The sequence below is a fragment of the Maylandia zebra genome, unplaced genomic scaffold (assembly GCF_041146795.1).
Source record: "Maylandia zebra isolate NMK-2024a unplaced genomic scaffold, Mzebra_GT3a scaffold03, whole genome shotgun sequence".
NCBI classification, from domain to species: domain Eukaryota; kingdom Metazoa; phylum Chordata; class Actinopteri; order Cichliformes; family Cichlidae; genus Maylandia; species Maylandia zebra.
The window spans coordinates 930,442-954,651 of record NW_027490033.1 but is presented as its reverse complement, the minus strand read 5'-3'; the positions used below and the strand labels follow the sequence as shown (position 1 = coordinate 954,651).

The following is a 24,210-nucleotide window of genomic DNA, read 5'->3' as shown; positions in this document are numbered from 1 at the left end:
TTGTTGACAATGACCTATCACAGGTCCATGGAACTAAACTAAATCACATACTGGACTACACCTCATCCCACCTCCTTTTGGAACCTACTAAGCTGTGTTGTATTGTCAACATTATTTTTGTTTGTGATATATATGCATATGTTTTTATTTCTTTTGTACATCCGTCTATACACTTCTCATAACAAACATAATATATATATATTTGAGCTCTACTTTTGTTTCCTGTGTTTTATTCACACCCTCAGGCTCCATAGTCGAATCTTATTCTGATAGCTCATTGTCTATGAGGCTGCAGTCAGGCGCCCTGGTCCTTTAACCGCGTTACAAGTGGCGAGCCAGCCAGGAGCCTTTGTGTGTGAATATTTTGGGGTCTTACGTACAATTTTCTTTACTTATTTACTTCGCTTTTGCTGAACATACAATCAAAAATGGATTCAGTTGCACTTTCTGGCATAAATATATCACAGTCTGTGATGATCTCCGGTGTGTCTAACACAAAATCTGATAATGAAATTCTTGACTACTTGCGTACTTATGGAAATCTTAGCCGTCATTTTTACGTAAATGATCCCGCAAGTACTTTCTTCAAAAACCTGATCGCTGAGTTTGTAGATACCACTGCTTTTACAACTCTAGAGCCGTTTCTGCCATACACCCACTGTTCTAAAAGTGTTGCCGACCTTGTTTTCCGCGTCACAGCTTTGGCCTGTGAGTACGCCGCCACGGAGGACAGCAGCAGTCCCCCTCCCAATTACCTCAAAGAGCTCAAGCATATTGCTGATCGCAGTGGGCACCGGTTTGAAGATGTCTTGAAGACAGTAATGAGGCAGATTGGTCAACATTTGCATGAAGCAGGAGCAGGTGAAGATGGAAAAGTTGAATATGATGAGGAAAATGGAGTAGATGAGGACATTGGTGTAGAGGAAGAAGAAAGGGAACTGGAGCAGCAGCAATTGTCTTCACCTCCTGCCAGACAGGTTTCCACTGACCAGCAGGGGGCACGACCTCGTCAAAGCCAGACTGGACCAACTCCAAGAGTATCACTCACAGCCCCTGATCTCAACCCACCACAAATACAAAGGGTTGTTGTTGAGCATGTGGTCCGAAACCCAGACATAAGCACCACAACTTCACTACGTCTCCGTGCTTTTTCAGGAAGGATTCCTAAGCCAAGTAGTGAAGCAGATTTTGAATCATGGCGCTCCCAAATTGATCTACTGCTTGCCGACCCCAGTTTGTCAGCTCTATACGTCGCCAGGCGTATTATAGAGAGCCTGTTGTCACCTGCTGCTGATTTAGTTAAAGGTCTAAGTCCCAACACATTGCCTTCAGTCATACTAAGTGTACTTGACTCCGCTTTTGGAACAGTTCAAGATGGTGAAGAATTGTATGCTCAATACTTAAATATTCTTCAAAATCCAGGTGAACGACCATCCGCTTACCTCCAAAGATTGCAGCTAACCCTCAGCACTGTTGTAAAGCAAGGAGGACTTGCAGCTGCTGACATGAATAAGCATCTGCTGAAGCAGTTTTGTCGTGGGTGTTGGGATAACACTATACTAACCAAACTACAATTAGAACAGCAAAAGGACAACCCACCACCTTTCTCTGACTTGTTGTTGTCGTTACGGACAGAAGAAGACAGACAAATTGCTAAGGAGTCACTTATGAAGAAATACATCGGTTCATCAAAACAAAAAGCTAACATCCAATCCCAAAGTACTTGTTCTTGTGGGCACTCTACAGCCAATGAAGAGCTAAAAGAAATGAAAAAACAACTCCAAACCCTCCAACAGCAAATGTCCCAACTTTTGTCCCAAAAACGTCCAACCGAGTCAAAGTTTAAGCCACGACAAACCAAATCCAGTCATTCTTCACCTCAGTCAAATACCAGACCCAAGCCATGGTACTGTTTTAACTGTGGAGAAGATGGCCATGTTTCTTCCACCTGCAACAATAGAGAAAACTCCAGTCTTGTTGAACAGAAAAAGAGCCAATTAAGAAAAAAACAGCAAGAGTGGGACGCTAGAAATACTTCATCTTTAAACTAGAAGGAGTTTCTGTGGTGGGACACACAGGAGCTGCGTGCACGAACAGTCCCGGAAACCACAACAAATTTCCATTGTTGCCAAAAGGGCTTGTGGGGACCAAAAGCACAGGCCAAATTCAAATCAAAGGCAACCATTTCAACTGTCTTCTTGATTCTGGCTCTCAGGTTACTACGATTCCTTTTTCCTTCTATAATACTTACCTTTCAGACCATCCAATCAAACCACTGGATGATCTGTTGGAAGTAGAAGGAGCAAATGGACAAGCCGTACCTTACCTGGGATACATTGAGATTAACATGACGTTCCCAGCTAATTTTCTTGGTTCATCCATTAATGTTGATACACTTGCGCTTGTCGTGCCTGACGTCCAGCAATCACCCCCAATGATACTTGTTGGTACCAACACTCTTGACGTTGCGTACAGCAAACACTGTGATACCCTCTCTGAGCAGTCATTCCTGCCATCTGGTTCCGGTTACATTGCAGTTTATAAAATCCTCCAGTGTCGCCACATCCAGAATTCAAATGACCAGTATGCTCCTGTAATCTTAAAGTCAGACCAACCGCATACGATTACTGCCGGCCAAACCACTGTCCTTGAGGGATGCCTGGTCACAAGGCTATTCCAAGGTGAGAAAGCAGTTATTCTGGAACACCCCACCTCCAGTTCTCTGCCTGGTGGACTCCTAGTAAAAACCTGCCTTGTGGACTTACCTAAACGTCGGCCATATTCTCTGCCTGTTGTAGTGAGTAATGAGTCCGACCATGAAATCCACATTCCAGCTCGAGCTATTATTGCAGAAATCAGCGCCTTCCAAGAGGTCATTTCCAAAGAGCAACCCACCCAGTATTCAGACCAGTCTATAGAGTCGTTACCGCCATCTCAACCACCATACAACTTTGGAGATTCCCCCTTAACTCCAGACTGGAAAGAACGCATTGTTCAAAAACTCAACACTATTCCTGAAGTATTTGCCAAACACGATCTGGATTTCGGCAGGACCAACAAAGTTAAACACCAAATCAAATTGTCCGATCCAACTCCTTTCAAGCAAAGACCACGACCAATTCACCCTCAAGATCTTGATGCTGTCAGGAAGCACCTGCAAGAACTTCTTGACTCTGGCGTCATCAGAGAATCTGACTCACCATTTGCCTCTCCAATTGTGGTTGCACGCAAAAAGAACGGCAGTATACGTCTTTGTATTGACTACCGCAAACTCAATCTGCAAACAATCAAAGATGCTTATGCTCTGCCTAAACTGGAAGACACCTTCTCCGCACTTGCAGGATCAAAGTGGTTCACGGTGCTAGACCTCAAGTCGGGTTACTACCAAATCGAAATGGAGGAGAAGGATAAGGCAAAGACTGCCTTTGTCTGCCCAGTAGGATTTTGGGAATTTAATCGGATGCCACAAGGGATTACCAACGCACCAAGCACTTTCCAACGGCTGATGGAAAAATGCATGGGAGAATTAAATCTAAAAGAAGTCTTGGTTTTCATTGACGATCTCATTGTCTTTGCACCAACTCTTGAGGAACATGAAGCTCGCCTGATGAAAGTTCTCACCAGACTCAAAGATTTTGGCTTGAAGCTCTCACTTGAGAAATGCATGTTCTTCCAGACATCGGTGAAGTATCTGGGCCATGTAGTGTCCCAGGCTGGTGTTGAAACTGATCTGGACAAGATTTCCACACTCACTTCTTGGCCAGTGCCAAAAAACTTGAAGGAATTAAGATCTTTCCTTGGTTTTGCTGGGTACTACAGACGTTTTGTCCAGGGATATTCGGCCATTGTCAAGCCGTTACATGAACTCACTGCTGGTTATCCACCTTCCCAGAGGAAACTGAGACGAACTGTAAAGCCAGAGAATTACCTCAACCCCAAAGAGCCATTTGGAGGACGATGGACGCAAATGTGTCAACAAGCTTTTGAGTCCATTATTGACAAGCTCACTTCTGCCCCAGTTCTGGCATTTGCTGATCCCCAGAAACCATACACACTCCACACTGATGCCAGTGCCACAGGTCTTGGTGCGGTGCTGTATCAAGAGCAGGATGGAAAAAACAGAGCTGTAGCATATGCCAGCAGAGGCCTTTCCCGGAGCGAGTCAAAGTATCCCGCCCACAAATTGGAGTTTCTTGCTTTGAAGTGGGCGGTGACTGAAAAATTCCACGACTACCTTTATGGTGCTCAGTTTACAGTTGTGACAGACAGCAACCCATTAACATACCTCTTATCATCAGCAAAACTTGACGCTACCGGTTACAGATGGCTTTCAGCTTTGTCCACTTTCACCTTCAAATTAATCTACAGAGCAGGAAAGCATAACTCGGATGCTGATGGTTTGTCTCGCCGACCTCATGGTGAACTGTCTGATGATCCTCTGTCACAGAAAGAACGTGAGCGAATCTGGAGATTTGCATGGCAACATCTCAATGAACCAGATTATGTCTCTATTGACCAGCATACCATCAAAGCAGTTTGTGACCGTCATCTGATGTACAGTTCAAGCACGGATCCTGATCTTGCTCTGGTGTTATCCATGTCTGTCAATGTCGACAGTCTGCCTGACAGTTTCACGGACGACATCCAGTTCACCTCCATGGTACTCCCCCAAATCTCAACAGCTGACCTTGCAGCCAAACAACGCCTTGACCCTGTCATCCGGCATGTCATAGCTCAGGTTGAACGAGGCGAGTCACCACCGCCATTCCTGAGGGAAGAACTTCCCGATCTACCTCTATTACTGCGAGAAGTAAATAAACTGGAGCTCCATAACACCCTTCTCGTCAGGAAGAGACAAGTGGGAAGTGACTTCGCATACCAGCTAGTGCTACCTGAGGAATATCGACCAGTTGTACTTAACCACCTACATGATCAAATGGGTCACATGGGAATTGACAGAACGCTGGACTTGGTCCGTTCCCGGTTTTATTGGCCTAAGATGACAAGTAATGTGGTCAATAAAATAAGACAGTGCGAAAGATGCGTGAGACGTAAATCCCCATCTGAACGAGCCGCACCTCTGGTCAATATCAAAACCTCTCATCCCATGGAACTGGTGTGCATGGATTTTCTCTCTGTGGAACCAGATCGTGGAGTCAAAGACATACTTGTCATAACTGACCATTTCACAAAATATGCCATTGCTGTGCCAACACCAAACCAGAAAGCCAGGACTGTTGCCAAATGTTTATGGGACAACTTTCTTGTGCATTATGGTATCCCAGAACGTTTGCACAGTGACCAAGGCCCTGACTTTGAATCCAGAATCATCCGAGAGCTTTGTGAAATGGCTGGGATCCACAAAATAAGAACCACTCCATACCATCCAAGAGGCAATCCTGTTGAACGGTTTAACCGAACATTACTGGATATGCTAGGAACACTCACAGCTCAACAGAAATCCCATTGGAAAGATTTTGTAAAACCCCTGGTGCATGCATACAATTGCACAAGGAACGATGTTACAGGTTTTTCACCATATGAGCTTATGTTTGGCCGCCAACCTCGCTTACCGGTGGACTTGGCCTTTGGACTACCCCTTGCCAAAGAAGGATCAACATCCCACACACAATATGTGGACAAACTAAAGTCCCACCTAGAAGAAAGTTACAAGCTGGCCATCGAAAACTCAGAAAAGGTGATGAAACGTAACAAAAACAGATTTGATAAAAATGTCACTGCATCACAGCTGAATGTTGGAGACAGAGTTCTTGTGAGGAACGTGCGGCTAAGAGGCAAACACAAGCTTGCAGATAAATGGGAGTCATCTGTGTACATTGTAGTGAAGAAAGCCGGCACTCTTCCTGTGTATACAGTTCGACCCGAAGGCCAAGACAAGCCCCTGAGAACTTTACATCGAGACCTCCTACTGCCCTGTGGGTATTTACCACCTGAAAAGGAAATGCTTACTAAGCAGAAGAGGAAAATGCCTGTCTTACCCGTGTCTCCTGTACGTGCTGATGATGCTGATAACAATGATGAAGAGGAACTAATTTCATACCTACCTGTTCCCTTCTCTGCTGAACCTGTCACCTTCACAACAACCATCGACTTACCCAATACTCCGCAACCTGTGCCACTTATCAACCAGCCCGATGTCCCTGTAGTATTGGCTACAGAGGAAGAGAATGCTATCCTCTCAGAGGAACCTGTACCTGCTGAAGAGGAACAAGTTATTGCTAGCGGAACCGTGGAAGCTGGCTTTGAGCCAGTTGATCTTGTCGAAACTTCTCACGATGAAGAAAGTCTGTCTTCTGATTCGGAAGCATCCAGAAGTAACTTGTCACAACACTCACCTACTGAATCAGAGCCTCTCAGTCCTGAGGCAGAACCACCTTTGAGGCATTCAACCCGCACCAGGAATCCTCCTGATCGGCTGCAATACATCAAGCCTGGTAAGCCTCTGTTAAAGAGCGTTCAGACCTTCCTGCATGGGTTAAGTTCTGTCTTCTCCTTCGCTCTTCAAGACGATGAAGAAGAGGAGACGATGCCTTCACACCTCAGCCAACCAGTCATTCGCTGCCAGCCTAGTCCATGTACGAGGACGTCCATGAGATTAGGGGGGGAGAGTGTAACTACGGTAACTTCTGACCCCACTTCCGCCAGTCCCTTTATTGTGGCGGGAATGAATCCTGTATAAGTTCCGGGTCAATCAGCTGCATGTCCCTGCTCCTCTGGCTGCTGTTGTCCCTGTGGTTGGCGTACTTGTCAGATCACGACAAATTTTGCACTACAGGCCAGTTGACAGCGTGCAATAACCCGGCCGATTCATTCATCTTTACACTACCTCACACTCGACTCAACGGTGAGTTATTTGGTTGTTTTGTTTTGTCACAATTAATGTACATGCGGAGCCGCGATCGCACATCCTACAATGCCGGTAAGCTAATGCTAGGCTAGCGACAGTAAGTGCAATTACTAGTGTCATCTATTGAATATTGTTGTTTTTGTTTATTCCATTATGGCCGAATGTTGACTTAACGTATCTAGAGTTGAACGAGTGATTTGATTTTTGTAGTTTTGTCCGTTTTGGATGTTTTTTGTTACTTTTCTGATGAAATGCCGAAACGGCCTATGAGATTTTGCATTGAGTTAAATTCCATTTACATTATTGAATCTGTTGCGCAACACCTGTGATTAAATGAGTTTTGTAAATATATTTGATTAACTTTGGATAATATTTATTAGCTTTAACGCTGATATACTTTGATGGGACCCATGAGAATGTCTTTCTAGAATAGTATTTAGAATGACATTCATTATAGGAGATGGTTTATTGATTGTTGTATGAAACATGGCATTGATTACTTGACTTTGTTATTTATGGATTTATGTATTTATTTTGTCACAGCAGTAGAATGCTGTTTCATTTTCTTCTGTGAATGATAATTTCTGTTTTTTGACCTTGTTTAGGTCAGGTTTTTTTTGTTCTCCCGCGATCAGCCCTGATCAGCGCGAGATGGCGAGCCACCCGACCACCGCTACGTTGCGGTAGGAATTGTGAACCTATGGACTGAATCACAAATTGTTGACAATGACCTATCACAGGTCCATGGAACTAAACTAAATCACATACTGGACTACACCTCATCCCACCTCCTTTTGGAACCTACTAAGCTGTGTTGTATTGTCAACATTATTTTTGTTTGTGATATATATGCATATGTTTTTATTTCTTTTGTACATCCGTCTATACACTTCTCATAACAAACATAATATATATATATTTGAGCTCTACTTTTGTTTCCTGTGTTTTATTCACACCCTCAGGCTCCATAGTCGAATCTTATTCTGATAGCTCATTGTCTATGAGGCTGCAGTCAGGCGCCCTGGTCCTTTAACCGCGTTACATACATGTACTCCTTAATATGATGAAAGTGATAATAAATAGACAGCTCTGTCTCTCTTTATTCTGACATTTAACTAATTCAAAATATATTTCAATATTTATCTAAAACAAAAGTTTAATCTAAATTGATGTTGTACAGTAAAAATGTTTTATGTTTTCTCCCTAAAGTGTAAATATCTGGTTACAAATGTGAATATCCTGCTGTGTACTGAAATCCCTCTTGTTTTGCATAGAAATATACTGAACAACATACAAAGCATAATATATAAAATAACATTTACCTGAGTTTTTTCTTTGAAAGAAGCCTCTAATGTCCATTCTTATATTTCAGTACATAACTGAAACCGATTTAGTCGGGGAGGGTAAGAACTGAAAATATGAAATAAACACACGTAAGCTAAGACTCTCTAAAAAAAATAGCATTTGTTCGGCTTTTCATTTCGCCATTTGTTGATTCACTCGAAGAGCAAGTAACGTAATATTGGTCAAGTGATCAGTTTGATATCAATCTTTCATGATGCACCGTCATATTTACATTATTTGTACAGTACGAATGATTTTCTTTGGTACCTGGTCAAACTTAAGCTCTCCTTAGTATGGCTGACTCCGTTTCTCCAACAGCGCACTCACTGCTGGCAGCAGCTGCCCCGCCCCCTCGCTCAGTTGCTTAGTGCCTGAGCTCGGATCATACCAATATCAGGGGGGATTCACGCACAGTCGTAAATTCCCACAGTGTGCACTATGTGCTTCGAATATTGTGTGTACTTTTTGTTTTATACAGTTGTCAGCCAGGCATCTAACTATGAAAAATTACACTCCAAAAGACCCCGGGCTTCTGACAAAACAACCCGGGCTTAAGCCCAGTAAGCCACCCCCACGCTCCGCCCCTGTTGAGCATTATAGCAAAACAAACAAACAAACAAAACGACCAAAAAAAAAAACAACAACAACAACAATAAGCACAAAGCAGTCATTGAAGGACTTGAACCAAAGGCAAAAAATAACGTGCAAAAAAAGGGCAGTCGTGATTATAAAATAGGGAGGTTTTTTTTTTAACATAGATTAAACTCTTTAAATAAAACAACAAGTTTATGGGCTTTCTTGTTATTCACAAGTTTCAGCGATTTAGCCCAGAGTCTAAAGTCATTCAGCCATCTGTTTATACATGGTTTAGCTTTAAAGTATCTGCATTTGTGAAGAAAAAATTTTCCCATTAACAAAATCGTCCTAATCAACAGGTCAAAATCTGCATTCTCAGCAAGTATTCCAAATTTTATTACTGTCACTGTCAAATGTGGTAACTGAATTCTCCTGTCCAAAAATTAGTAGTAAGTCCATCTGTCCCTGGGGACTTGTTTAATGCCATTTTCATGACCACCAAATCCAGTTCCTCAATTTTAAACTCTGAATCCCACAGATCTTTGAAAGGCTTGTCAATACATGGGATGAGATTATGAATCTTATCAAAGAAACTATCAGAATCAGCTGCTGAATATTCTGAGGAGTACAATTTGGAATAAAAAGTGAAGACTTCCTTTTCAATCTTTCTGAAATCTTTACATTCAGTCCCATTTATCAACAAGCTTGAGATTAGATTTCTCTGCTGTCTACACTTTTCCAGCTTACTAAAATATGATGAGTTCTTTTCTAGTGATGGGTCGTTCGCGAACGAAATGGCTCTTAGAGCCGGCTCTTTGAAGTGAACGACGGGAGCCGGCTCCTTATTGGGAGCCGTGGGTTTTTTTTTTTCTTTCTCTTGCCCTCTCACTAACCTTTTTCGCTTAATGCCACACCTGAGCCTTGTGTTTGCGCTGAGCAGAGGGGGGAGGGAAGCAAACACAGCTGTGCGTTTGTGCCCCTCCCGCCTCTGCTCAGCGCTGGGCAGAGGGGGGAGGGGCGGTAGTTACACTCACAGCAGCAGTAGAACACGAACAGAGCAGGAGGGAGAGAGAGAAAGAGAGCAACAAGAGACAACGTCGTCAATTTAGAAAGGTACAGTAAAGAAAATGAGTGAAGCAACCAAGAAAACAAGCAAAATCTGGAACCACTTCAATTTTATTGACAGTACAAAGGCAGAGTGTAGAGTCTGCAAGAAAAGAATTTCATATAGAGCTGGCTCCACAAACAATATGAATAGGCAAGCAGGAAGGCTCTCTCCCAAAAAATCATCCCAGGCATATATGAAAGAGAACGTGCATCACTGCAAGAGAGGGTTAAAAAAGCCACAGCAGTGTGTCTAACAACTGACAGCTGGACATCCCAAACCACCACATCCTTCTTGTCAGTTACGTGTCACTTTATTGAAAATTATAAAATGGTATCCTGTCTTCTGGATTGTTTTGAGTTCAGTGACAGACACACTTCTGAGAACTTAGCAGAAGAGCTGCTCAAAGTGGCAAAAGAGTGGGATGTGGAAAAGAAAGTGGTTTGCTGTGTTACTGACAATGCAGCTAACATAACAAAAGCAATTAAAATCCTGAAATGGACCCACCACCCATGTCTTGCGCACACAATTAACCTTGTTGTGAGAGATGCTTTGAAGGTGATGAAGCCAGCTGTGGACAAAGTGAAGGCAATAGTGGAATTTTTCCACAGGAGCACAACAGCCACACACAAGCTCAAATCTACCCAACAACAGATGGGCATGCCTGAGCTAAAGCTCAAACAAGAATGTATCACAAGGTGGAACTCAACCTTTCATATGCTAAAACGGATTCTGGAGTCCAAGGATGCTGTCATCTCTACCCTGGCAGTTATCAATGCACCGGTTGATAGTGATGTGCGATACCACTGATTTCCTTTCCGATCCGATACCAAGTAATATTCAGGGTGGTATCGACGATACTGATCCGATACCGATACTTTGTACAAAAACTTTTATTTATTGTATCTCACATTATAGCGTCATAATGATTACAGGACATCAGATTACTTGTTCTTATCACTTAATAATGCAGAGTTCATCATATAGAAATAAAAAAAAATTGAAGTTGTGCTATTTGAAAACATTGCCTCCCTGCAGCACTGAAGGACTCCGTGAGAGACGTCTGTCTCGCCCTAGCAGCACCTGTCCCTCTTGTTACGTCTGGTTCAGTTTGGGTAAGAAGGAAAAACAGCCGAGTCCGTGTAGGTGACAAAAATAGTGATTTTATTACACACTTCTAAGACAGAAGCATGGGAAGACAAGCGTACAGCCACAGATCTCCAAAGAGTGGACAGCTCCCCATCCTTATATAACCCATGATGACGTAACACAGTCAGACCTTACTGGAAATGATAACAGTTTGGGCCTGTTCAGAGAGTTTACCTAATATGGACATCAACTGTTAGTTTTAGAGAAAAACAAGTGTGTATTACATTCGTGCCTTTTGTGAAAGTATATCTATCAGAAAACTGTCCTCAGACGACCCTCCTATTCTTACTAAGTGTGTGTGTACACATGCATGTGTTATATAAGAGCGTGCATGTACTTTAAAGGCCTGTGTACGTGCAGAACTGAACATAGAACTAAGGCAGGGTCCAGCAGGACCCACAGGCTTCTGAGTGGTTACAGAACTGTGAAACAGCTTTAAGCAAATAACATGAATAGTACAGAACAACAATAGACTGATTAAAGTACTGATAATCTGTGTAGATTAATGTTAACAAAGATGTGGTTCAAAGATTATTCTGTCAACTGGTTCAACAATGGTAAATGATTAATGATTGATACTTCTGATTATAACTGTGATCGTAAGAAGACAAAATAAAATATCTCCTGGTCACACTCTCCTCCTCTTCAGTTCACCTCAATATACGCTCGTCATAGTCTGTGATATGATTTACTCTGAGGTGTTTGACAAGGTCAGTGATGTTGCCACAACCATACATGCCAACCCTCTCGATTTTTCCGGGAGAATACCGAATTTCAGTGCCCCTCCCAAAAATCTCCCGGAGCCACCATTCTCCCGAATTTCTCCCGATTTTCCACCCGGACAACAAAATTGAAAAACCATATCGCAGAATTCATAGCGCGGCCCAGCCAATTCCAGTCTCCAACAATGACAGCAGCTACTTAGTTTTAATATTGCTCTTATTACTCTTTCTGGGTCGCAAAAAACTTTTAACATATTTTCAGGTGAGAATGTAGCTGTGTAAACTTCAAATATCTGAGCCGATCGACAAATCGTCTTCAAACCCCCGCAGTCTTTCATTACTCAGGTTAAACATGTATAAGTCACTTTGATAACTTAAAAGTGTTGTTTGGCTTTTTCAGTGTTTTATTTGTTCGTGAGTAAATCGGTTTGGCTGAGATTAAAGTTATTCGATTAGATTAAATTAAATTTAACTTTATTAATCCCTCAGGATGGTTCCTCCGGGGTTTTCACACAGCTGAATAAACGTCAAACAGAAAACTAATTAAACAAAGTGTGAGACGGTCGAGAGTTTACGCCAGCGCCCAGTTATATTTTAGATAGCAAGGAGCAGACGGCAGAGTTTCACTCCACCGAGGGAGCTCGTGACGTACTACCCGGCTTTCTTTAGACCGCGAAAGCCGAGTCCTCAGGTGGAAGCAGCCTCTGAATTTGGACACCCCCGCTGTTTCTGGGCCGGCCAATAATAACGGTGACATTTAACATATTTTATCTGATAAATAAACACTGTAAAATGTATTCATCACCCCCCCCCCCCCTCCCCAACAGCCCTTTTGAATGTCTCCCTAATTCTGATGTCTCAAGGTTGGCAGGTATGGCCACAACACCTCACTTTTTTGCCACATGTATCGCAAACCACGTCTCAGGTGTTTATGGAGGTCAAATACATCCGCACAATTACGCTCAGCCATTGTTGTGAGTGCGCGCGCCAAGGGGCTGCGAGACATTTATACAGCTGTATTTCGCACATAACTGTGAAAGGCGGAAGAGGAAGTAGTTCCTTTGAATGTAGACAATCCGAATGTTATAGTTTATTTTCACTGTGTTCCTGTTAATGATAAACTACAAATTTACCCTAAATTACTAAAATATCGATATTTTAATGTGAGAATCGATTCTAGAACATAAATGATTGGTATCGGAGGAATCGATATTTCAGGATCGATCCGCACATCACTACTGGTTGACCCTCTGAGCCATGAGGAATGGGAGGTACTACAGCAGGCATGCACTGTTTTGGAGCCATTTGAGCAGGTCACCGTGGAGATCAGTGCAGACAGGTGAGTGTGCAAATGTTATTGCATTATTATTATTAGTAGTAGTAGTCGTAGTTAGTTGCATTGCTGGTATGAAAAGTAGATTAGACATGATCATAAATAATAATATACTGCTGAATTTTAAAAAAGCATAATTTTGAAACTTGTTATGTACTCTTTTTCAGCCATGTCACAGCCTCCAAAATGTTAATCCTGTGCAAGGGTCTGCAGAGAGTGACAGCTGAACACCAAACCAGAGTAACTACTGGAAAAGTGAAAGAGTTGGTGGATGCTCTGTGCATCCATGGACAGAAAATTCCACAGAATGGAATATAATGCTGTTCTCTCTGAAACCACCATTCTTGATCCAAGATTCAAGAAGCTGGTCTTTAATGACAACAGAGCGGTGGATGAAGCTCTTCAGAGAATAACTGCAGCAGCAAGATCCAGCCAACCAACTCCACTGCCAGGGAACCAAGAGGGAGAAGAGGCAGAAGAGGATGAACAAAAGGAGCAACAAGCATCTGCTGTTTGGAGGTTCTTTGAAGAACGAGCAAATAGAGACACTACCAGAAGGAATCCCTCAGCAGATGTAATACTGGAAGTGAGATCCTACATTGATGAGCCCCTTTGCCAGAGAAGTGCAGATCCACTGAGCTGGTGGGAGACAAAGGCTTATACTTATCCACGTCTTACCCAGGTGATGACACGGAGACTTTGCATTGTAGCAACATCAGTCCCCTCAGAGAGAATCTTCTCCAAAACAGGACAGATAATGAATGACAGAAGAAACCGGATCAGCTCCTCAAAGCTAAGGCACTTGATATTCCTGAATGCCAACCTTTCCGTCAATTAAAGATCTGGTTGTTCATGTTTTCTTTTTGTTTTGCATATTTTAATTGATATTTTATTGTGTTGTGGTTTGTAGTGTTTTGTGTTCTTTCGTTTTGAATTGGTTTAAAAGGAAAAAAGCTTGAAAATTTAAAAGGAAAAAAGTTGAATTGTAAATAGTTGGTTTTTGTACTTATAATTTATTTTTTTTTACATTTTGTGTGCTGTGAATAAATACAAGAATATTTATATGATAAACATTTATAAATAAAAAAGACATTTTTTACATTAGTAGTTCATTGTGTGCATGATTTTATATTGTTGTTAATAATAAATTACTTAAAGCAATAAAACAACCTGAAGAGCCGGTTCGGAGCCGAAAGAGCCGGCTCTTTTTAGTGATCTGAGCCGAAAGAGCCGGTTCTCTAAAAAGAGCCGGAAATCCAATCACTATTCTTTTCACCTGCCTCAATCCACTTGGCTCTCGATCTTATAAAGGCACCGTGGGCTTTCTCTAGGTAAAGATCGTCCAATTTAGTTTGTAACTCCATCAATTTATTCTTCTCTTGCACGTTTAGTTTTTCTTTACTACAGCACTGAGTTATTTCACGAAGTAAATTACTTTCATATTCCCGTTTTTCCCTGTTCAGTTCTTTGCAGAATTTTATAGTGAATTCTCTGATTTTGAATTTAACAAATTCCCATTTCTGTATATTACCCACTACTGAGTCATCATTTTTTATATCTGTAATTATATGTCTAATTTTATCACAATACTTGTCCTTATTTAAAAGGCTGGCATTAAATTTCCAATATCCTCTGCTACTACGTCTCATCCTTGTTGGTTCTAAGACAAGATCAATGAAACAGTGATCAGAAAGGGGTGCATTGGAGATTTTAGATTGTGAAGTACACCTCAAAATGTCATCGCTCACTAACCAATAATCAAGTCTTGACCTGCTTTCTCCATTAGGTTTAAACCAAGAATAATTCTTAACTCCAGGATTCAAACTTCTCCAAATGTCTGTAAAATTATTATCACTAGAAAAGTTCTCAATAATGTTATTCTGTTGCCTCCTTCCTAAGCGAGGAGGCCATCTGTCCATCCATTCATCTGGTGTCATGTTCCAGTCTCCTCCTACTAGGATGTAATCTGTGGGGTACATAACTTTAAACTCTGAAATAACATTTGTTAGATTTTCCAATAGACTTTTATTTTGACCCTCATTATTATGTCCATAAAGATTTGTAACAATTAGAAATATACCTTCGCTCTTCAAGACTGCAGTTAACCAATGACCCTCACTATCAGCTTTATATGTTATAATCTCCCCTGGGAACTTATTAAAACAAATCGCCACACCTCCAGATCTGTTAGATCCATGACTGAAAAGAATCTTGTCTCCCCACTGATTAGCCCAAAAGGTAGCATCGGCATCCACAGAGTGAGTTTCTTGTAAAAACAGACAATGACATTTTTGCACCTTGCAAAATAAAAAAAGTGCCTTTCTCTTAACAATTTCCTTCAAACCCCGAACGTTTAATGAACCAAAAGAAATTTTTGAGTGAACCATAATAAGAATATGCTAAGAAAATAACTTTTTTTAAAAAAGAAAAGAAAAATATATAAATATGAGTTTAAATTGTAACACTTGTCACCAACTCAGTGACTAATAATCTTTAACTTTAAGTAGAACTCTTTTGTCCCATTAATAATATTCCACTGTATACAGTCTTACATCAAGTCTTTCATTCAACGTCAACGATCCTCCGTCCTTCGATGTATCCATGAGGACCCCGGAAAAAGGCCCGTTTCCCAGCCCGTCTGGCTTGTTCAATTTGCGGCCACAGCCGCCTCCTCTCTTCCCAGTCCTCCCGCGGCAGTACCTCAGCGAAGTGGAAACCCCCGTTCTTACAGACAGCCGAATCTTTGGTGCGACGCCAAATCTCCTCTTTAGCGTGTCTCAGAGCAAACAGAATGATGATATGTCAGACCTTGTTCTCAATCTTCTTCCCAACTCTATGCACCACATCCACAGATTCTTCAAGCTTTGATATCATATCAGGTGCGATCTTGCCAAGAATTCCAATAACCAGCGATCTGACATCTTCATCTCTTTTCTCTTCTAATCCTTTAATCTGGAGGCACCACCTCATTTTGTACCTTTCTTGCTCTCTCACTCTCTCCTTGAGATCGTAGTTATCTTTGGTCAACTGCTCGTTTCGTCTCTCCAACTCTTTAACCTTTTGTTTACATTCTTTCACCTCCTCCGAGTTGAACTGAACCGCTTTGGCTAGGCTGGCTAGCATCGTACTAGCTTGCTTGCATTGCACACTCAGGTCAGCTAGCTGCTCGTCCACTCTTTTTTCAAGGTTTAGAATCGCTTTCAATATAGTAGCATTGGAGACTTCGTCACTTTCACTTATCTCTGCTGACTTAACTTTCTTTTCTGCAGGCTTCTTACAAGGTGTAGATGGAACCGAATCATTGCCCCGTTCCCTTTTGCTCATCACTGCTACGTCCATTGCTACGTAGTCATGATCCGTTCCTTCTCTGCTGTCTTCCCTTCCATCACATGGCGATGTTGTTTCTTGTTTTTTGAGGTCGAGTTTGAATTTAGCAGGTTTAACTATACTTGGGGCAGTCATTTTACTACTTTCGAGTGGAAACAATAACGAACACAAAGTAAATTCTGGGACAAGTTCAACGAGCTCCTAATTTGTACGACTGCTCAACACGCCATCTTGCGCCACCACGGATGATGGCGACAGAAACTCTGGTCGTGTCTTTTTTTTTTAAAACTTTATTTAACAAACAATGAGTATACAACATACGAACAGATGAAGTATACAAAACAACAGAACATTAACACAAAAAGCCAAGGGTAAAAGAAAAAGGTAACAATTATAAGAATACACGCAAAAATTCACATACATATATTGTTTTGGGAGCCTTTTTGTTGGTGGAGTCTGATATTGATTGTATGTACATTTCCACATCCTTAAAATAATGACAGAAATATGGTGTTTTGTTAGTAAACTTACATTTATGGATAAAAAATTTAGCTAAAAGTATTAACAAATTTATCATAAAAAAACATTTATCATACTTCTTGGGGAACTTAAAGAAACAGAATAAAACATTTTCCCATCGTAAAGAAAACTCCCTTAAAATATGGACAATAACAAACCTGCTAAATTCCATCCAGAATCTCTGTGTAAAAGAACAGTACCAAAAAAGATGTGTCACAGTTTCTGGATGATCCCCACAGAAAGTACAATTAGTATTAATGTCCCTTTTAAATTTTACCATGTAGTGACTGGCTGGATAACATTTATGTAGAATTTTAAATGAGACTTCTTTCACCTTATTTACAATCAAATATTTATGGGGGACCATCCAGACTGTCTTCCACTTGATATCTGGAACATATCGGTTCCAATAAGATATATGGGAGAGAGACGATATCTTCTTGGAATAAACTACGTATTCTCTTATTGCTGTTACCAAGTTCCTGTGAAAAGCAGATTTTTCCTATTGGTGACTCAGCTGGATCAGGGAGAGCATAGGTGTCAAACTCTGGCCCGCGGGCCAAATTTGGCCCGCAGCCTAATTACATTTGGCCCGCGAAGCCATACCAAATTATTATTAGAGCTGGCCTACTGGTATTATACAGCTAATATATATATTGTTTAGTATTAAGCTTTGCTTGTTCCATATTCAGTTTTTCAGAAAAACTTGTTTGAGTCCATAAGAAGAGATTCATTCTTAAATCTGGAGGAAGATTTTTTTTTCAGTAAATATTAATGTTAGCCCGCGACCTTGTTCCAGTTTTGAATTTTGGCCCACTGTGTATTTGAGTTTGACACCCCTGAGGGAGAGTGACTGAGGTAGATATTGAGCTGTCAGTGTTTTTATATAATATTAAAGTCCCTGAGGGTATGGCACCAAGCACCATTGAGAATTCCTGAACACTGATTGGAAAATTATATAGTGCAATAAAGTCGTTGTAAGTAAGTAGTTGTCCCTCTTTATTAACCAGCTGAGCCACCAATAGGATCCCATTTTGGACCCAAGTTTCCAGGAAAAGTGATTTATTTTTCTATAAAATATCTCTGTTGTTCCAGATGAGGTATTTGTGAGGTGAGAAGTTGTGTTTATAAATGAGGGTCCACGCTAAGAGGACCTGCTTATGGAAGGATGAAAGCTTTACAGGGAGTTTCTCAACATTGTAATTACAATTTAAAACAAAATTAAAGCCACCAAAACAAGAGAAAATATAATGTGGTATAAAGTTCCAGATAGAGGTAGGGTTTTTAAGAAAATGTTTGGCCCAATTAATTTTGAAAGTGTTATTTAAAGTAGAAAAGTCTAAAACGTTAAGCCCACCTGATTCGTACTTATTCATCACAACAGTTTTTCTAATATAATGCGTACGGTTTTTCCATATAAAATTAAAGAGCATACGGTCAACATCTTTACTAATTTTCTTATCCAGATGTAAGGAGACAGCAGCATATGTTAATCGGGATATCCCTTCTGCTTTAGTAATTAACACTCTACCTTTCAAAGACAAGTCCCTTTGCAGCCACTGGTTGAACTTTTTTAGGGTTTTCTGTATAATTGGAGTGAAGTTTGAAGAGAATCTTGATTTTTGGTCTTTGGATATTAACAGATTGGGATTGGGGCTGCAGCTGCAGTAATGCGGACGCTGGACGCCGGTCAGTCGTGGTGAAGAGGGAGCTGAGTGTAAAAGCGAAGCTCTCAATTTACCGGTCGATCTACGGTCGATCTACGTCCCTACCCTCACCTATGGCCACGAGCTGTGGGTAGTGACCGAAAGAACGAGATCGCGGATACAAGCGGCAGAAATGAGCTTCCTCCGAAGGGTGGCTGGCCTCTCCCTTAGAGATAGGGTGAGAAGTTCGGCCATCTGGGAGGGGCTCAGAGTAGAGCAGCTGCTGCTCCACATCGAAAGGAGCCAGCTGAGGTGGTTCGGGCATCTGACAAGGTGTTTCAGGCATGTCCCACCGGGAGGAGGCCCCGGGGCAGACCCAGGACACGCTGGAGAGGTTATATCTCTCGGCTGGCCTGGGAACGCCTTGGTGTTCCACCGGATAAGCTGGAGGAGGTGGCTGGGGAGAGGGAGGTCTGGGCCTCTTTGCTTAGGCTGCTGCCCCCGCGACCCGGCCTCGGATAAAGCGGATGAAGATGGATGGATGGATATTAACAGTCCCAAGTATGTGACTTCTTGTCTAACAGAGATATTACAGATAGTATTTGCAGGGCAGTCTTTAATTGCTAGTAACTCACACTTTTTTAGATTTAGGCATAAACCAGAGGCCTCAGAGAAATCACTAATTTAGTAAGAGCTGGAGGGATTTGGTTTGCATTCTTCAAGAAGAGTGTGGTGTCATCGGCTAACTGGCTGATGACGAGCTCCTTATCAGCTATGGTGATTCCTTGTACAACACTGTTTGAAATATTAGTTGCAACAATTTGTGTACAAAGTAAAAATAAATATGGTGAAATAGGACATCCTTGGCGAATACCACGTTTCAGGTCAAATCTCGGGGTGGAGCCGTTAATCATTTTAATAGAACTATTGCCATTTGTGTATAAGGTTTTGACAGCTTTACAGAAAAACTTGCCAAAGCCAAATTTTTCCAAAGAGTGGAAAATAAATTGATGTTCAATTGTATCAAAAGCCTTATAAAAATCCAGGAAGAGAATGAAGCTATTGTCAGATACCAAATCAGAGTAATCAAGTAAATCCAAAACCAGTCTAATGTTATTAGAAATGTGTCTGTTTCTCATAAAGCCCGATTGTGTCTCATCAATAATTGTTTCCAAGACCTCTTTAATTCTGTTAGCAAGTATTAAAGCCATAACCTTATAGTCATTATTGAGCAGGGAGATGGGTCTCCAATTATCAATAAAGAGTAAGTCTTTGTTTGGTTTTGGAATAAGTGTTATGAGACCTTGAGTAAGAGAAGGAGGGAGGATGTTATTCTCTATACTTTCTGTAAAAACCTGCAGTAAAAATGGAGCCAGGAGATTAGAAAATGATTTATAAAACTCTGCAGTCAAACCATCTGTGCCGGGAGATTTATTGGCCTTAAGTGCAGAAATGGAATTACAAACTTCCTCCACAGTCAGAGGGCTGTCACAATAACTTCTATCTTCCACAACAATAGATTTTAGGTTTTTAATATTATTGAAAAATCCTGTTGAGACAGCCTCATTATATTTTGAGTTGTATAGTTTAGTATAGAATTCGGCACAGAAATGTGAAATTTCTCCAGGATTGTCAGAGACAATGCCATTAATATTTAGTTGATGAATAGAGTTTGTTTTTGATCTGTATTTTTCAAGTCTGAAAAAGTAAGCAGAATTTTGTTCGCCCTCCTCCAGCCACCTCTTCCTGGATCTTATGAAAGCACCCTCAGCCTTGCGTCGATATAAACCGTCCAGTTTATTTTGAAGTTCTAGTAAACTTAATTTATCTTCCTCTGAGATTTCTTCTGGAGACTTCTGGTAATAAGAGGCAATTCTGCTTATTACTTCTTGTTCTTCAGCTTTCCTTAATTTAGCAATTTGACTCCCATATCTTCTCAAGAATTTGCATGCTTCAAATTTAAAAAGTTCCCAATTGGTACAAAAGGACTTCTCTCTGTTAGCTTTGTTCCAATAATAAACAATTAATTTATTAATCTGCATGTTAACCATTTTATCTTTTAGTAAAGAATTATTTAACTTCCAATAAGAGAATTTATGAGGTATATTATCCAGTGTAAACATTCGGACGTTAATGTAAATTGCTCTATGATCAGTGAGGGGCGTGGCAAGTATATTAACAGTAATATTATCTTTATCAATACAGTCAGAAACAAGCCAAAAGTCAATACGTGATTGCCTGGATCCTGTCTTATTGCTCCAAGCAAAGAGTCTATCATCTGGAAATTTTTCTCTCCAAATATCCACAAGATTAAATTTTCCCATGAAATTTTTTAAGTTTGCACTGTATGAAGACTGCTGCCCTGGAGGCCACCTATCAACCGTATTGTCTAAAGCAATGTTAAAGTCTCCACCAATTAAGAGGACTGAATTTGGGTATTTGGAGAGCCAGAAATTAATTCTTTCTTCTAAGGAGTCAAGTAATTTATCATTTTCAGTTTTATTATTGTAACCATATATATTTACTGCAATGAAAGTACTGTTATTGTGTCTGATTAGTGAGCAGAGGTAGTGTCCTAAGGTGTCACAGTCAGAGTGTAACACATCTCCAGAAAAAGAATTTTTAAGCGTGACAACTCCAGCAGAACGCTCAGAGCCATGGGACAACCAGACTTCATTACCCCATTGTGATTTCCAAAAATTTGTATCAGCAGGTGTGGAATGACTCTCTTGGAAAAAGCAAAAATCTGTTTTAAATTGTTTGGCAAATAAAAACAAAGCTTTGCGTTTACATGTTTGTCTTAAACCCCTGGTATTAAGAGAAACAAATGAAAAAGACAAAGTTATTAGAAAAAAGAAAGAGAAAAAGTAAGTTCTAAACTTCTACAACTAAGAATAGATCTATAGGATAAGGGGACCGGGTGCTGCACAATTTAGGTAGTAGAACAGTAAAAACCCTGAGTGACTAAGCTTATAAAAATACAGTATTTAACTATCTGCTATGGTTTAAATATAGCATTTTATAGATAAACACACTCTTCAACACAAAATAAAACTTTAACCTGAGGGTGAAAATATCAAGTTCACCATGTAAACAAGCTTACAGAAATGTCATTTCGGAGACTGAATAAGCGTCTCTATGAAGGAGGGAAAACTTCTGATCCACTGATGAATCCTCGGCCTCCCACGAAATAAGCCGGCTTACCCTCCTTAGGGGCTTTGTCTATCATCGGCCACAGTTTGTCACGACGTTCTCTGTCCTCCCTGGACAGATCTTCAGCGAACCTCAAATGATTGTCCTGCAGGTAGGAGGATGTTTTGGCTGCTTTCCATACAGCATCTCTGTAGATTCGGTAGGTGAACTGCACGATGATGCCTCTAGGTCTGGTGCTACCTTGTCGCTTGGCTCCGAGTCGGTGTACGGTGTCGATGACGTCAGGCAGCCTATGATTTTGTTCTGCCAGAACAGACTGGCATATCACAGTCACCTTTCCCCTTGCGTCTTCTTTCTCAGCCTCCCTGACTCCATGTAGTCTGAGATTCCACCTCCTGGAATATCTTTCCAACTCAGAGATTCTCTGTTGGCAGTTGTCCACTCGACCTTCCTCTTTAGTTACTTTTTTTTCCAAGTCGCAAACTTTCCCCTTCATATCTTTCATTTCCGCGCACACAAAATCAATCGTCTTTTTGAGACCCTCAATCTGGAGCGTATTCTCTTTCACCATGTTCGAGTTCTCTCTCACCATGCTCTCAATGTTATCAGACCTGGTGTTTATTAGTGCCGACAGACGAGAAATTATCTCATTTACATCAACTGGGTCAGAGTTGCTGCGTTCGTACATCACCTTCTTCGGAGCTGGCGATTTGAGAGGTGTAACAGGGAGAGGTGGGAACTCATCCACTTCTTCTTCGGCTAACGTGAGTGCCACCGTAGTAGCTGCGTAGTTATGGAAGCTATCCATTAGCACGTTGCTGGGCGTAGCACTCTCCTCGTTAGCATTCTCAGGCGCTATCTTAGACTTGGAACTTTCCAGTCCCCTTTTCGCTCCTTTCTGATTAAGCATTCTGCTGCTTCTTGCCCTATGATTGCTGCATCTTCTCTTATTTAGTGAATTGTTAGTGTTAGCAGCATAAAGTTGAGGTTTTACCGTTGTTCACGAACTTTCTGTGCAGAACTCGGTAGAGAGCGTCTACTCACTCCGCCATTTGGCACACCCCCGATCGGGTAGTGACAGTGTCCAAATTCATCGGCTGCATCCTCCCGAGGACCCGGCCTTCGCGGCGTACGTGGGCTGGGTCCTCAGAAGGTTGGATATGCTGGAAGTAAACAGCTGGGGAAATTGGACGGTCTAGCCTTCTGATTAGCGTCACCGCTGTCTCGGTGGAGTTTAATAAACTCGGCTGTCTGTTCCTTGCTATCTGCAATATAACAGGACACTGGAGTAAATTCTCGACCGTCTCATACTTCTGTTTAATCAGTTTTCTGTTTGATGTTTATTCAGCTGTGTAAAAACCAAGGAGGAACCCACCCGGGGGATTAATAAAGTTTTATTTTATCTAATCTAATTTAATAACTTTAATCTCAGCCAAACCGATTTACTCACGAACAAACAAAACACTGAAAAAAGCCAAACAATAACACTTTTAGGTTGTCTATACAGGCACGTGCAGAGGGGGGGGGGGGGGGGGGGGGGGGGGGCTAGAGGGGCTTGAGCACCCGCCCCTTTCCTGATGGGTGCCCAAAGTGCCCTTTTGTTGAGGCAACTTTTAAAAAACTTTTTTTTTTTAAATTTATTTTTATGTGTGTGTGCGTGCGGAGTCCTGTCTGTGCCCTTCAACAATAATATTTAACTATTAATCATAGTTTTGCTAAATAAAAGGATCTGGCTTGCATCAGTCACATGATCACATTTAACCAATGATCGCCCTCGACGGCAGAACGCGCTGGTTACGAGCCGGGAACGAGCTCACAAAGAGCACGCGCATTTTTAGCGGTCCGGAGCTGTAGGAGAAACACAAGTTAACTCAGAGACACAGACTGATGCGACAAACCCAGTAAGTAGGTGTACAGCGTACACTGTAGTGTGTAGCACACAGGAGTATTGGCTTATTACGTACACGTTGGTAAGTTGTCTTGTGGCAATTTGACGAACTGAAACAAACGAGCGTGCTGTGTGTGCAACAGCGTGACAAACATTACCTGTCCTTTTATTAACTGCACAAGTAGTGCTGGTCATAGCTGCTGGCTCACTGGGTAAGGCTGTCATGGGTCTGTAGCTCTGTCACCGTTTTAGGGAACATATTTAGTTTTAAAGTAAGTTACAGAGCATTTCCTGCCCTTCTGGGGGGATTATATTTCACTAAAAACGATCTAATATACATGTCCACATAATTATGCATTATTATAATATTTGAAAAAACACACGCTGTATTTTAAAGAACATACTTTAAGAAGCAGATTATATTAGATTTATATTTTAAATAAGACAAAATTTGGATTTTACAGCAGTAAAGTTATTGTATCTCTACAGTTTAAACATGTAATAAGCTTTGCCCTGCACAGAGTGGATAGTGAAACAAATGGAATCATCATAAATACATTATTTCATATTTATTACTTCC

The 24,210-nt window shown here is 41.3% G+C and overlaps 1 protein-coding gene across 4 annotated transcripts in view; it reads left to right on the top strand.

The window, feature by feature from the left end:
- LOC112432436 (protein NLRC3) overlaps positions 1-24,210 on the top strand; it is a 3,307,575-nt gene that overhangs the window by 2,426,790 nt on the left and 856,575 nt on the right. The window lies entirely within an intron of this gene.